The sequence below is a fragment of the Suncus etruscus genome, chromosome 11 (genome assembly GCF_024139225.1).
Source record: "Suncus etruscus isolate mSunEtr1 chromosome 11, mSunEtr1.pri.cur, whole genome shotgun sequence".
Taxonomy (NCBI): domain Eukaryota; kingdom Metazoa; phylum Chordata; class Mammalia; order Eulipotyphla; family Soricidae; genus Suncus; species Suncus etruscus.
The window spans coordinates 26,415,940-26,428,878 of NC_064858.1; the positions used below are offsets into that span (position 1 = coordinate 26,415,940).

General features: G+C 37.6%; 1 protein-coding gene across 1 annotated transcript in view; it reads left to right on the forward strand.

Moving 5' to 3' along the window:
• Positions 1 to 12,939, forward strand: part of ST8SIA1 (ST8 alpha-N-acetyl-neuraminide alpha-2,8-sialyltransferase 1) — a 147,016-nt gene that overhangs the window by 57,074 nt on the left and 77,003 nt on the right. The gene's annotated exons all lie outside the window — the stretch shown is intronic.

The window sequence follows — 12,939 nt, forward strand, 5'->3', positions numbered from 1 at the left end:
TTTGGGAGGCTTCCCTGTGTTAAACAAAGTGACTACTAGTTTTGTAGAATTGGATTTTTCCTTCATCCTTTTTCATCCAACTGCCTTGCTAGCTTCAGAGACTGGGGTTCCTACCACCTCACATAGTTGGAAACTGAGGTCAAGTATGTCCTGGTATGTCACATACTGTATAGTACAGAGCATTGTGCAAATGTCAGGTGTCTGTGTCACTTTGCTGACTTGGCTGCTTCAGTGCTGAGAGTGAAGAATACTGGATTGAAGACTGGGAACAGAATTTCTTCTAGAGAATTTTGGACAAAAAGGTACTTTTATTAGGAGTTGAGCACTTATGAAAATGAGAATACAGAAGTGGGAGTTAGGAAGTGGCAGTGAGTTCTGCCTAAAATGATTTAAGGATTAGGATGCCCCCACTGAGACCCAACAGACATAGCAGGGCCAGAATGATGAAATCCTGCCATTCCTCCTCCCCAGTCTCTTCTCTAAGTACACATATGGAGTAGGTTTCATTTGCATCTAGAATAATTGGTGCAAGGATGTTCAGAATAGCCCAAAAACAATTTTCTGCATTTTTACTGATTGCTTTAATATTTATTAAATAGAATTTAATAATATTTACATTATAAAATTTAAATATTTTTAAGCACTGTATTACAAAATTGTATATAGTTGGGTTTCAGTCATAGAATGTACACTACCCTTTACTGATGCACCCTTCTCACTACTGACTTCCCCTGGATAGACCAACTTCAACTATCATACTTTAATAGGAAGCTAGAAAGCTTGTGGAACAGGGTTTGAGCAGGCCAATCTGCTCTATCTTCCTGTACAGACACTGTTAGCTAGACACTCTGAAAATGGAGATGATGAGGAAATAGCATAACAGCTCCTTGAACTGTGCCACATAAAAAAAATCCCCAATAGGCTTTTATGTAGAGTAAAGTTTTCAGACATGCCAACTGGCTTCTAAATTTGTGCTAGAATATAGATGTAAAGAAAAATGAATGAGAAAACAAACTCATCTATCTCCTAGCTTGGGGGTGACAAACAGGATTTTTACCCTCACTCAAATGGCAAAATGTAATATGTGTTTAATATATTATTGTTAAAGTTATATACTTTTGTGTGAGTGTTTGTCTGTTTTGTCAGGTCACTGCGTGGTGTGGCTCTCTAACTCTCACAGTTTAAAATTTTGGCTCTTTGTGTCGAACTTGTTCACCATCCCTGTGACCTAGCTCATCTCTCAGCTGTAGCAGGAGCAAACATTGCCCTTTTAGAATGGGCATGAGCGCTGTGTTTCTGAACTTTGTGTTTCTTTGTGGCTGTTGCAAGACCAAAGTACCATGCTGGAATGAGAAAGGAAAACAATGCATTTTAGAGTTTATTGCATCATTGTATATGTATGCATAGTCTTTGCTGAACCAATCAATGAATAGACCTATAAATTAAGGTATATATGTGTTTCACGACTGATATTCTTTTTGTTTGTTTGTTTTTGTTTTGGGTCCATTCCTGGGTTACTTCTGGGATTACTTCGGGCTCTGCCCTCAGGAATATTCTTAGTGGTGTTTAGGGCACAATTTGTGATACCAACAATCTAAATGGGTTGACTGTGTGAAAGGCAAAAACCTTACCCACTGTCACTTTGGCCTCTTTTGTTGCTGATATTCTTAAGTGACCAATTAGTTTATTGAAATTCTGGAAAATCTGAATCACAAACTGATTCAGAAGGGCATATTCCCTTGCCCTCGCCTACTCATTATTTTATACTGAATTCTTTTGACTCTGTTATTGGTAAGCTGTGCTGGTTGTTAATTGACATGCTTCGTTCATATCACTGTGAGAATGAAGTTATAGGTTCCCATTAAGCAGAATGCAGGTAAAGGGGCATGGCAAGTGTTGTCTGTGAACAAAGCATCCTTCCTCTGTGATGTAAAGTTATATTCTCTCTAACTCAGATGGATAATTTTGCATTATTCCTTTAATGGTATATTTCAATATGTTTGTTTTAATTATATGTTATAGTTTCTCCTACGTACAACTTGTATATTATCTGTCATTAATGTTGCTATTATTCCTTTGTCTGCTTTGGTGCACTGTCTTTTCCAAAATGTAATTCAGAATGCTCTTGAGAGTTAGCAGTCCTAAATCAGGGTTCTATATTCCTATGGGGGGTCCTGCTGAATCACTGAGTAACTTGAGATGCCACATTGAATCACTGTAATTATAGAGTAGCTTCTTACTCATGCTACCCACAACTTCCTATAGCTGTATGATCAAATTGATTTCACATGGCCTCTTGTGGCATTACCAATGTAACAACATATTGGAATATTCCTGTTTTCTGATCATAATTTTGCCTTGTGAGCTTTGAGACATGAAAGGTTTTCCCTCCCCCCCTTGGACAGTGATTCTTCCAGCTGTGCAGGATTGTCAACTGCTCTTCAGGGAGCTGTATGTCCCCTGGCTGTATCATCACATGGTTCTTGCTTGAACGGGATGATATAAAGCTGGATGATTTGAATCAATGTTTTCCAGATCAGCCTATAAGCTTTTTTTAAAATTTCTTTGGGACACACCCAGTGGCGCTTAGGAGTGTGCACTCCTGGCTATGCACTCAAGAAATCACTCCTGGCAGGCAGGGGGGACCATATAGGATACCGGGATTCGAACCATCATTAGTCCTGGGTCGGCTGTTTGCAAGGCAAATGCCCTACCTCTGTGCTATCTCTCCGGTCTCATATATGCATTTTTTTGCTTAGCAATCTTACTTAAAAATTCTGTTTTAACCTACTTGTTTTAACCTATTTGTGCTCAGAGAGAGAGAGAGAGAGAGAGAGAGAGGAATGAACGAGTAACAAGAATGTTAGAAACCACAACTGTGATAATGTAATTTGAAAATAATTTTGGGGTGTGATAAGAACATAGTTGGCTCACTATTCCCTTACATTGTGTTGGAGGAATAATCATGTGATATAAATCACACATAGGACAAGTCATTTTCCCTTTGTTTGCCCAAGGACATACATAGAAAACAACATCATGAATCTACCTTAGATGGACTTGCCTTCCCAATTCCTTTGGTCTCTGAAATACCCTGTAACTACATCCACAGGGTTCTAGGCCCATGGGACATTCAGAAGAATGGTTTTAATTCATTTGTCAAAATTAAAATATACACTTACCACTTCATGGTAATGTGCTTAGTAGGGTCATCCAAGCTCCTAGAATCCTCTGCACTTGTCCATAATGCATTAGGCATCATCAATACTCAGGAGGTCACTGTTCTACTTTTAAGAAGCACAGTATTCAACCATTTCTCCATTTTGACCAGTAGAGAATCAAATGTTTACTGTATACTGGACAAAGATCATTGTCAGCCTTGTAGGCAGGCTTGTATTTGGCTGCTCTGGAAGAAAAATCTCTTAGAGGCTCAGTAAAATAGGTGCCCATACCCCTTAAGTAGCAGGAATTTGAAAAAGGTTGGGTCAGGGCTGTATGATGGCTACCTAGAGCTTCAGATTTAAGACTTCCTGCCAGATCTTAAACAAATGGCCGAGGAACCACCCAGTTGGGTCTGAGAGCCCAGCATTAAGGGTGAGAAAGGAATGAAGACCGAGTCCTGCTCGTGGCAGGCCCCTTGGGAGATGCTGGCAAACCACTGTTATTCTTGCTGAATGTAGGTATGCTGTTAGTCTCTACTCATAGTCTCTGTTTCATCATATTTTTCTCTGTGTCCTTCAACAGTTCCGTGTTAGTGACTTCATCTCATAGATGAAACTTAGACTGAGAGCCTCAAAGAACTGGTAACAGATACCTGAGTTAGCAGCTCAAAGGTCTGGAATGTGAAATTTGGTCTATTGGATTTCAAAAGCTTTGTTTATTATTTTGTTTATGTCTTAAATAACATGACTTCTAGTGAATTATTATTTTCATCAGCCAGACACCTTGGAACCATGTTATGTGGTTTTGCTGTTGTTTGTTTGTTTGTTTGTTTTAACCTTCTTATTTAATTGTCTATTTGCTTAGGAGCCTACACCTATTTATGTTCAGAACTTACTCCTAACTTTATATTCAGAGGTCACACTGGCAGGCACAGGTGACCATATTGGGTGCCAGGGATTAAACCTAGCTTGGCTGCTTACAGGGCAAATGCCCTGCCTGCTGTACCATCACTCTTGTCCTGTATTTGAATTCTTTTAAAAGTAATGAAGAGATTTCTTTTGAGAAAACAAAACACCACAAAGCATAGACGTATAGGCTATGGGACCACATGCAGTGCTACAATTTTCTACATAATGCTGTGTACCTTTGCTTCTGAATTCCCCCATGGCTCACATTGAGATGATAAATATGATCAGTTACATTATTTTGATTCTTATGTTGGAGAAATCCAGGTTCTCAGAGGGAAGCAAATTTATTCTTTACATACTCCTTTTTTATTTTTGCAATTCAAAACATGGTTCCACCACCAATAAATAATTTACACCATTTAACCTATCATTCATGGCTAAATATTAATGTTAAAGAAATTGATAAGGAATAGAGTCTAAAGGTATAGATTCTAACAGACTCCTAACCAGATCATGTACCAGTTCTTAAACTGAATTTTTTTCATTTAAATTCATAACTAACAATGCCTTGTTTTCATATTTCAGTATCAACACACAAAAAAGGTTAAACTAAGATTATGGGTATAGAAATGTCTTATAATGATATGGCAGAAAAATAGTGAATAGTAATGCTACTGCTATTATAACCTTAAATATTTGTGGTGCTTAATAATTTTCTTGTCATTTTAGTCATTCTAAAAATCAATTAAAAATCTAGAAAAGGAAGGGATACAATATCATAAAATACCTTTTTAGGAATTGAAGATATTGTACAACTGTTGGGTGTCTGTCTGTTACACTTGCCCAACCCACTTGTCCAAACCTCTCACTCTCTATGGTACCGCTGAGCACAGAGCCAGAAGTAAACCCGCGTGACGGTGTAGCTGGGTATGCCCAACATATCATCAGTAGGGACAAGAAACATAGCAAAACAAAACTAAGCCCCTTCAGTTAAGTTAAGGTGAGAAATATTAATAACCTATGTCTAGGATTTAGGTAATTTAAAAATATATAGTGTAGGAGAGAATACTCAAAACTTGGCTACACAGTGGTATTTTTATAGCTGAATAGTATTTATAAACTAACTAGACATACTATTGTGAGAGTTACTAGTTTTTCCAGTGAATTAGAACTTGTGTGCTAACAACAGGTTAATGTCATCTATTCCTCAAACTTTTGTAAACTGAGAAGACAACTGGCACAGATTTCCTCATCTCTGTATGTTCTCAGAAAAAGAAAATCAAAATGATTAGCAGTAAGATAATAGAGCCTCACAAAGAGTAGACCTGTAAGATGGCTTGTCTTTCAGACTTAGAGATAATGAAAAATTAATGCTGTCTTCTCATCAGAACTCACAAGTTGTCTCTGGTTGAAGACAGAATGAAAATTTAAGAAACGGTCTCTTCATGTTGTAGATCCTTCTAAAACTATTTGACAGTGTAATAAAATTTAGTACAAGAACTGATTATGGTTCAAGCTTGAAAACATCCAGGGGCCGTTAACAAGATTCTAAGGGTACCAATTATCACTGAGCCATAGTGTCATTCTGTGGGTCTGATGGGAGTAACAACTTTTTCAGGAAGTGTTAACATCTTACATACAATTTTTTTTCTAGGTTTGGTGACATTCTCGGCTGTTTTCTTGAAGGAAAAAATAGTGTAAATATTAAAATGATTTCTACATCTTGGTTCTTACTGGTAAAATATAGGTATAAAAAATTCTCTCATAGTTTGCTTTAGTTTTTGGAATTTAGTTTCATACCAGCAGATCTGTTTCATTTCTACTACAAACACGTTCATTTACATTTAACTTTGTTTGAGAACTCTTAAATGAATCAAGACACATTTGAAGAATTAATAGAAAGGAATCATATTAGGGCTGGAGAGCTAGTACAGCTAGAAGGGTGTTTGCTTTTCATGTGCTGATCTGGGTTCAATACCTGGTATTCCATATGATGCCACCAGCACTACCAGCACTAAGTAACTGCTGAGTACAGAGCCACGAGCAATCCCTGAGCTTCACCAGTAGTAGCCCAAAACCCAAAAACAAACAAACAAACAAACAAAAGAGTAATCATAAAAGGACACAGTATTTCCTCTGGTTTGATTAATTCACCATGGTTAACCCATTTCCTCGAGTTTAGTAGCATTTTTGCAGCAGGCACCCTTCTTCTAAGAAACAGGTACTTCCCTTTTAAAACTTTGCATTCAATTACTTAAGTATTTGATTCATAATCCTCTCATCAGATGGCTAAGATGCTCCTCAGGAACTGTGTTTAGTGGGGGTTGAGGAGAGAGTCTTGGGAGATGCAAGATCTCAGCAATCAACATGGTGCCTCAGACTTAGCTAGTGTCCAGCAATTTTAGTGGAATTGAGAAATGAACTGAGACCTTATTTTTGGTTTTGCTGTGGAAAAGCAACACTAATTGTCCTGGCAGACTTCACAAACTATGTTTGTGTGTTTGTTTTTATCACAAACTGTTTTGGAATGAATACAAAGACATTGAGTGTGTTATAACCAGAACAGAGGGAAGTCTGTCACAGAGAGTATTCCACTTGGGAAGCCTCTAAGTGACTGTCAGATTGAAGAGGCCTTCAAGGATGATGGTCTGGGAACACTGAGTACATCTTTTCAAGCTGGTTTGTCCTTGAACAGTCATTTCCTCACACACAACAGAGTAGTTTGTGACTTTCTGAAGATGCCCAGTAGGGCACAGATGTCACCATGGTCAGTCTCTACTTCTGCCCAAACCAGACCAAGCAGATAAAGTAATGAAGAAGCACCTAGGTAGGAAATAGTCCCTTGACACAGTGTTGGGCCTTGGGTAGTTGCCCACTGCACTTTTCTCTTCAGTCTTCCAACCAGCAGCTAATTCCTACACAATTTCCTCCAAATGGGGAATTTTGTGTTTTGAAATCACAGCTATTATGCCACCACCTCCTTTGAATGAACATAACGGCTTCCCTGCTTTTTTTCGTTATCTTGGCTGAGCTGCTTACGGAGAATATTTTTTCCCTCTATCTTCATAGCATAGTGAAGCCAATTATGTTAGGAAACAGCCAGTTGATGGAACTCCCAAACAGCTTCAGAAACAGAATATTTCTTAACCCTTGGAAACTGAACCAGAAAAGAAGATTTCCTATGGAAATGATGGAAAAGGACAGTTGAGTTTCTACATATTGGGTAATGACAGAAGGAAGGATTGTCTGTGGAATGTAATGGTGTGGCTATCTCCTTGTCAGGCTGTCTCAGAGAAAATGATGCTAGCCACGGAACTGAACAAACTCCATGGAGAGAATAGATGAGCTGATTCCCCCATTTTCATCCTTATCTGCCTTCCTAAATTTTCTGCCATTCAGAGATGTTTATGATAGTAAGACTTTGGGAATAGCCTGCACTATGCCATAGCAAGGAATTGGTTAAATTCTGAGACATCTATCTAGCCAAATAGTATGCTTGGCATTAAAATACTTATGGAAAAGATGCCCCAAATCTTTAGGATACATGTCTGTAACAATGGTCTGGATAAAGATTATCTCATCAGGCCTGAGTATTGTATCTTATCATATGAACCATAGAGTGACCTTAGGACTTCCTGAGTACTTCTTGGGGGTGTGCCTTAGTCCCCCCAAATATAATATTATTTTGATTAGAATGCAGATTTTTTTTAAATGAGAGGCTACAGGGCTCTACACAGAGCTGAGAAATCTTGGGTTATTATCTAAGAACTTAATGTTATTTTGAACAGGAAGTGGGAAGACTTCAAAAAAGATGTTCTTAAGTGCTCTTTGTTTTCTACAAACCTTTTTATATGTAGCCTTCTCCTTTTGAGTAAATGTAAATCAGGTAGGTCTTCCTAAGATATAAAGTAGAACTATGAAAATCTGATTTTGTTTGGGCTTTAGTGTTTGTTTTTTAAGTCATTTGAAAGGCCAGAGAAATGACATAGTGGATAGGGCATTTACCTTGCAAAAAGCTGACCTGGGTTCGATCTCCGTCATCTCATATGATTCCTAACCTAGCGAGGAGTAATTTCTGAGCACAGAATCAGGAATAAACCCTGAGTACTGCCGAGTGTGGCCCAAAACAAACAAACAAAGTAATTTGAGGGTTGGAGATGTTGGATGGTAGAAGGCATGCATGAGGTTCTGGATTTTATTCCTTGCACCCTGAACAAACATCCTCAAATCTATGCTATCTTCCCACACTAATTTCCCACTCCTACATCCCCTAACCCTTGCAACCAAAATAATTTTTTAGCTTATTTGTCAGCATTAAATCTGAATTTTCAGGGCTAGGGCTGTGACTCAAATGCCAGAGTTCAGACCTAGCTGTGTGTGGCTTTAATTCTAGGCCTTGTAGTCCTGGGTCCCATTAACTAGCTGTTGGTCCTCTTTTAGTACGATTTTGGGGAGAGGGGATCAGACTAACTGGCAGCTCCAGGTTCCAAGCACAGCAGGGTATGGACAGTTCCTGGTCTTTTGTGGTCTGTCCTGTATTTACCTATAATCGCTTTCGCTCTCTATCCAGTCACTTGTGCTGCCTGCTTGGATCCTTCAGGCATTTGACTTTGTAGCTCCTAATTCAGTTGGTATCATTTAATGATTTTTTAAATAGCTATATCTATTGTTTGAAAAGTTAATAAATTTGCTTAACTTGCTTGATTATATGCCTGGTATTTCTGGATAATATAGTCAATGAAAGCAGTTCCATATTACTGCAGTCATTATCTAATGTCTGAGGATGTTGAGTGACAGGACTTGACTTACACCATAACTTGAGATTCTGGTGTGTTGAGTAATGGTGTGTAAACAGAGTCGTGAGCACTGTCTGGAGTCTTATTGATAAGGCTGGCAGTAAGTTTACAGAGTTGTGTTTTTCTTTCTTTGTTTATTTGTTTTAGTGACTAATGGCAGGATTGTAAATTTTAGTCCTCAAAGATAAGATTGGTGAAAGGAAGTTCTGGTCAAGAGGGAACTTTGACTATATTCGACAGCTGGTAGCATCTTGTTATTTACAAACTTTACTTATTGTGCACATCTATCTTGTAGAGAATTTATATTCTCAATTTCAAGAAGACTGAAGTGGAACTAGGAATCTGTTCTTTCATTTTATTTTGCAATTTTTATAGCGGGTCAGATCCATAGGCGACACATGCTGAATCACCTGCCTTGCATGCACCCAATATGGGTTTTGTTCCCAGTAGAACAGAGGCTCTGAAGTACCACCAGATGTGACCCTGGTGAGTCCTGAGCATTCTTGTGGGTGGCTCTAGTGGTTTCTGGAATATTAGGGCTTAAGTAGCACTATGCACTTGACCCCAAGCATTAAACTCCAAGCTCAACTGGCCAGCCTAAGGACAGTCTTAGGGCCCTATGAGCATCACTTGGGATGCCTAGAAAAAAAATATGAGGCAGAAGATAATATCAGTTTTTGTTATTTATTGCAGATGATCAGATATATGTGGGCCACACTATGAAAAGAGAAGCAAAATTGGCAGGGTAAAATATACAAAAAGAGGAGTGTGAGTGCAAAATTTGGAGACCATTAAAATTTGGCTGATTGGAAGCTTACATGGGGAACTCCTAGGAAATTATTCTAGGAGAAATGCTGGGAAGAAAAAATACTCGGAAGCATCATTTTTCTCTCAAGAAACAATAACAATTTTTTTTATGAAGCTGGAGAATACATTAGCAGGATTCAGTTATTCAAAAGGGGAAACTCTCTACATGATTTCTTATTTTTAAAATGGGATGGCTATATAAGAGACTATCTTATTTTTCAGATTTATTAACTAAATACTTAATAGGAAGACAGTCGGCCTTACTTCTACATGTTGCTTGTATATTTTCTTTCTGTGGGGTAGATGAATTTAATTAGAGCATTATTGTTCTCTACCATCCAATTCTTTGGTAGTGTCTGAGTGTTTCACTTTTAAAAGTAAGGGAGAACTTCTGATCAAGAAAATGACCCACCTCTACCTTAAATAGAAATTTCTTTTTTATTTCTCTACTTTTGTTTTTGAATGATTTTCATATTGCTTGAAAAGTCACAGAAAAATTTATTGTGAAACAAAAGAACATCAGCTTATAAGAAATTTTGAAGTCTGAAGAATTGATGATATAATTCTATTTAATTCCATATTTATTTACAAGCCACTGTATACAGCTTTGATGCATAATTTACATGACCTATTGAGTACAAATGAATTCTAATATGCCTCTGATCTTTACTTTTTGAACTCTCCTAAGCCTGTGGGGCACAGTACTTGTAGAGGCTTTATAGATCTTAAGGGTGAAAGTCATCTGGTAGGTAGATAGCAGAGTAAGGCAAGTAGGGAGAGAAAGAAGAAGAGAAATTGCAGCAGTCACAACTATTGTATATGTATACATTTCAATGGGATTATTATGTTACTGACCCTACCCTGGTCGGTGATTGTGCCCTAACCTAGGGTGTGACCTGGCATTCTGCTCCCACCCTAGAGTGGTACCTGATTCTGCTCCCACCATTGGGTGGTACCTGATTCTGGGGCATAAAAGCAAGGGTCTGTGGAAGGTGAAGGGCTTTTTTCCTGGGCCCTATTCTGAGGCCTTTGGCTTCGGCCTCTTCATGGAATAAAGAGCTGTTTTCTTCGGAAAGCCTATTGGCTTTCTTCCCGCCGCATTCACCTCAGAACTGCCGGCTGAACAGAGTAACAGACGCGTGGTCTGAGCTGGAGGAGAAAGGACTCATCCTCTATCCCTCCATCAGTCAACCTTATCAGAGGCTGACTTGCAACAGCAACTAAAATAAGGTGACAAAAAATGGAGGGTGTATTGAAGAAAACAAGGATAAATTAAGGGGAATGAAGGAAATATTGGGTGTGAGCATAGATGTGGGTGTGGAAGGACATATAAACCAGGAGTTTAGAATGTAGTAGTTTCTTAGAAACTCTATGAAGAACGTCAAGTATTTTTTTCTGTGACCAGAGAGAGACATCATGTTTTCTTGATGGGAGCGTGTACACAACTTTTACATTAACCTTGGCTTATTTTTTTCCTTTTTGGGCCACACCCTGTGATGCTCAGGGGTCACTCCTGGCTATGTGCTCAGAAATTACTCCTGGCTTGGGGGACCATATGGGACAATGGGAAATTAAACTGCTGTCTGTCCTAGGTTAGCATGTGAAAGACAAACGCCTACTGCTTGTACCACCACTCCAGCCCTTAACCTTGGCTTTTTAAACACTTATTTGTCTACATATATATCTAGGCACTATATAATCAGTTTCCAGTGCTAATAAGCTATAGTTTATATAGATATACATTTAATGGATTAATTTGGTGCATTTGGACATTAACAAATATGTGATAACAGCACTTTGTTTTTTTATATAGCCATATATAAAAGTATAAAATGAGTGCTGGACAAGTACTAGAAACAACTGATAGAAATAACTGATAGAAATAACCCCTCCTGTTTTTATTGTATATTTACAATAGGGGTGGAAAGAGAATACAAGAGCTTTTGCAGAAGTAGAAGTTAGAAAACAATTTCAAGATTTCTAGCCTATGTTGCTGAGTAAATGGTGGACCATTACAAATCTAAATGGAGCAATATTAATTATAAAGTTTCCAAACCCACACTCTTTACCAGAGAGTATATTTCCCTTTGGCCACTTGTTAGCCCTCACTATGCTTCTTTATATTTCACAACTGAGAAAGATCATTCTGTATCTCTCCTTCTCCTGGATGACTTCACTCACTATGATAACTTCTAGTTCCATTCACATAGTGGCAAATTGTTCCCCTTATAATAGTTAAGTGGTATCCCATTAGAGCAATATATTACAAATTTTTAAAACTCAGTCATCTGTTCTTTAATACTTGGCTTGTTCTAGATTTTTAGAAGTGCCTTCCTTCAGTTTTCGTGGCATTACTTTCCTCATAATTATATTCCCTTTTCTCTCGCCATTTATATTTATTTTTCTCTTATTTTATACATTCAATCATAACTACACTAATAAACTCTACAATTGGTTGATGCTTCTTCTAGTTCTTTTGCCAATATTTATTCCCTGAATTTTAGTATCAACTACTCAGAATGTCTCAATTTGATTGTCCACATTGAAACCCCATTTAAATTAATATATCCTCTTTTTCTATCTTGTAATGTGTTTGTATCCTACAAATAGTAATTCTCAGTAACTGAATTAAAACAAAAACATTTTGATACCTCAAATGAAACTTACTTCTACTATAATAATGCTTGACTTTTTCCCATCATTCATTTTTTAAAAGTTTACTATTTTTAAAATGGAATTACCAAGAGATATGTAGTTACAGGCTTGTTGGTTGAGTTTTAGTCATACAATGATCCAACTCTCAACCCTTCCCTAGTGTACACTACCCACCACTGTATTGTAAATTACAGTGAGTAAAATAAAATATAGCTTCTGTCATATAGTTTTAAAGCTTCAGGACTAATCCTGGAAGAGACACTAAGCCAAAGAATCATTCTAGTTTTACAACTCTGGAGTATGTGGCCACATATGAAGCCACAAAACACCTCCAAATTCCATGAATCTAAGAGTGAATTAGATAAAAAAAAAGTATCATAGAAATACACACAGCTCAATAGCAAAAACAATAACATAAAAGGTTCAGCTAGCAACAAACAGTTTACTAAATCTTCAATGACTCAATTATATTCATGCCATTGTGAGATATAAACAATTTTCACAAATTTTCTTCTACTGAATGACTTCTTTTATTTCTATTTACCATCTTGTGATAAAAATATAAAATAAATTATTTTGTGCCTGCTAAAGGGACAGGCTAGTGGGTGGGT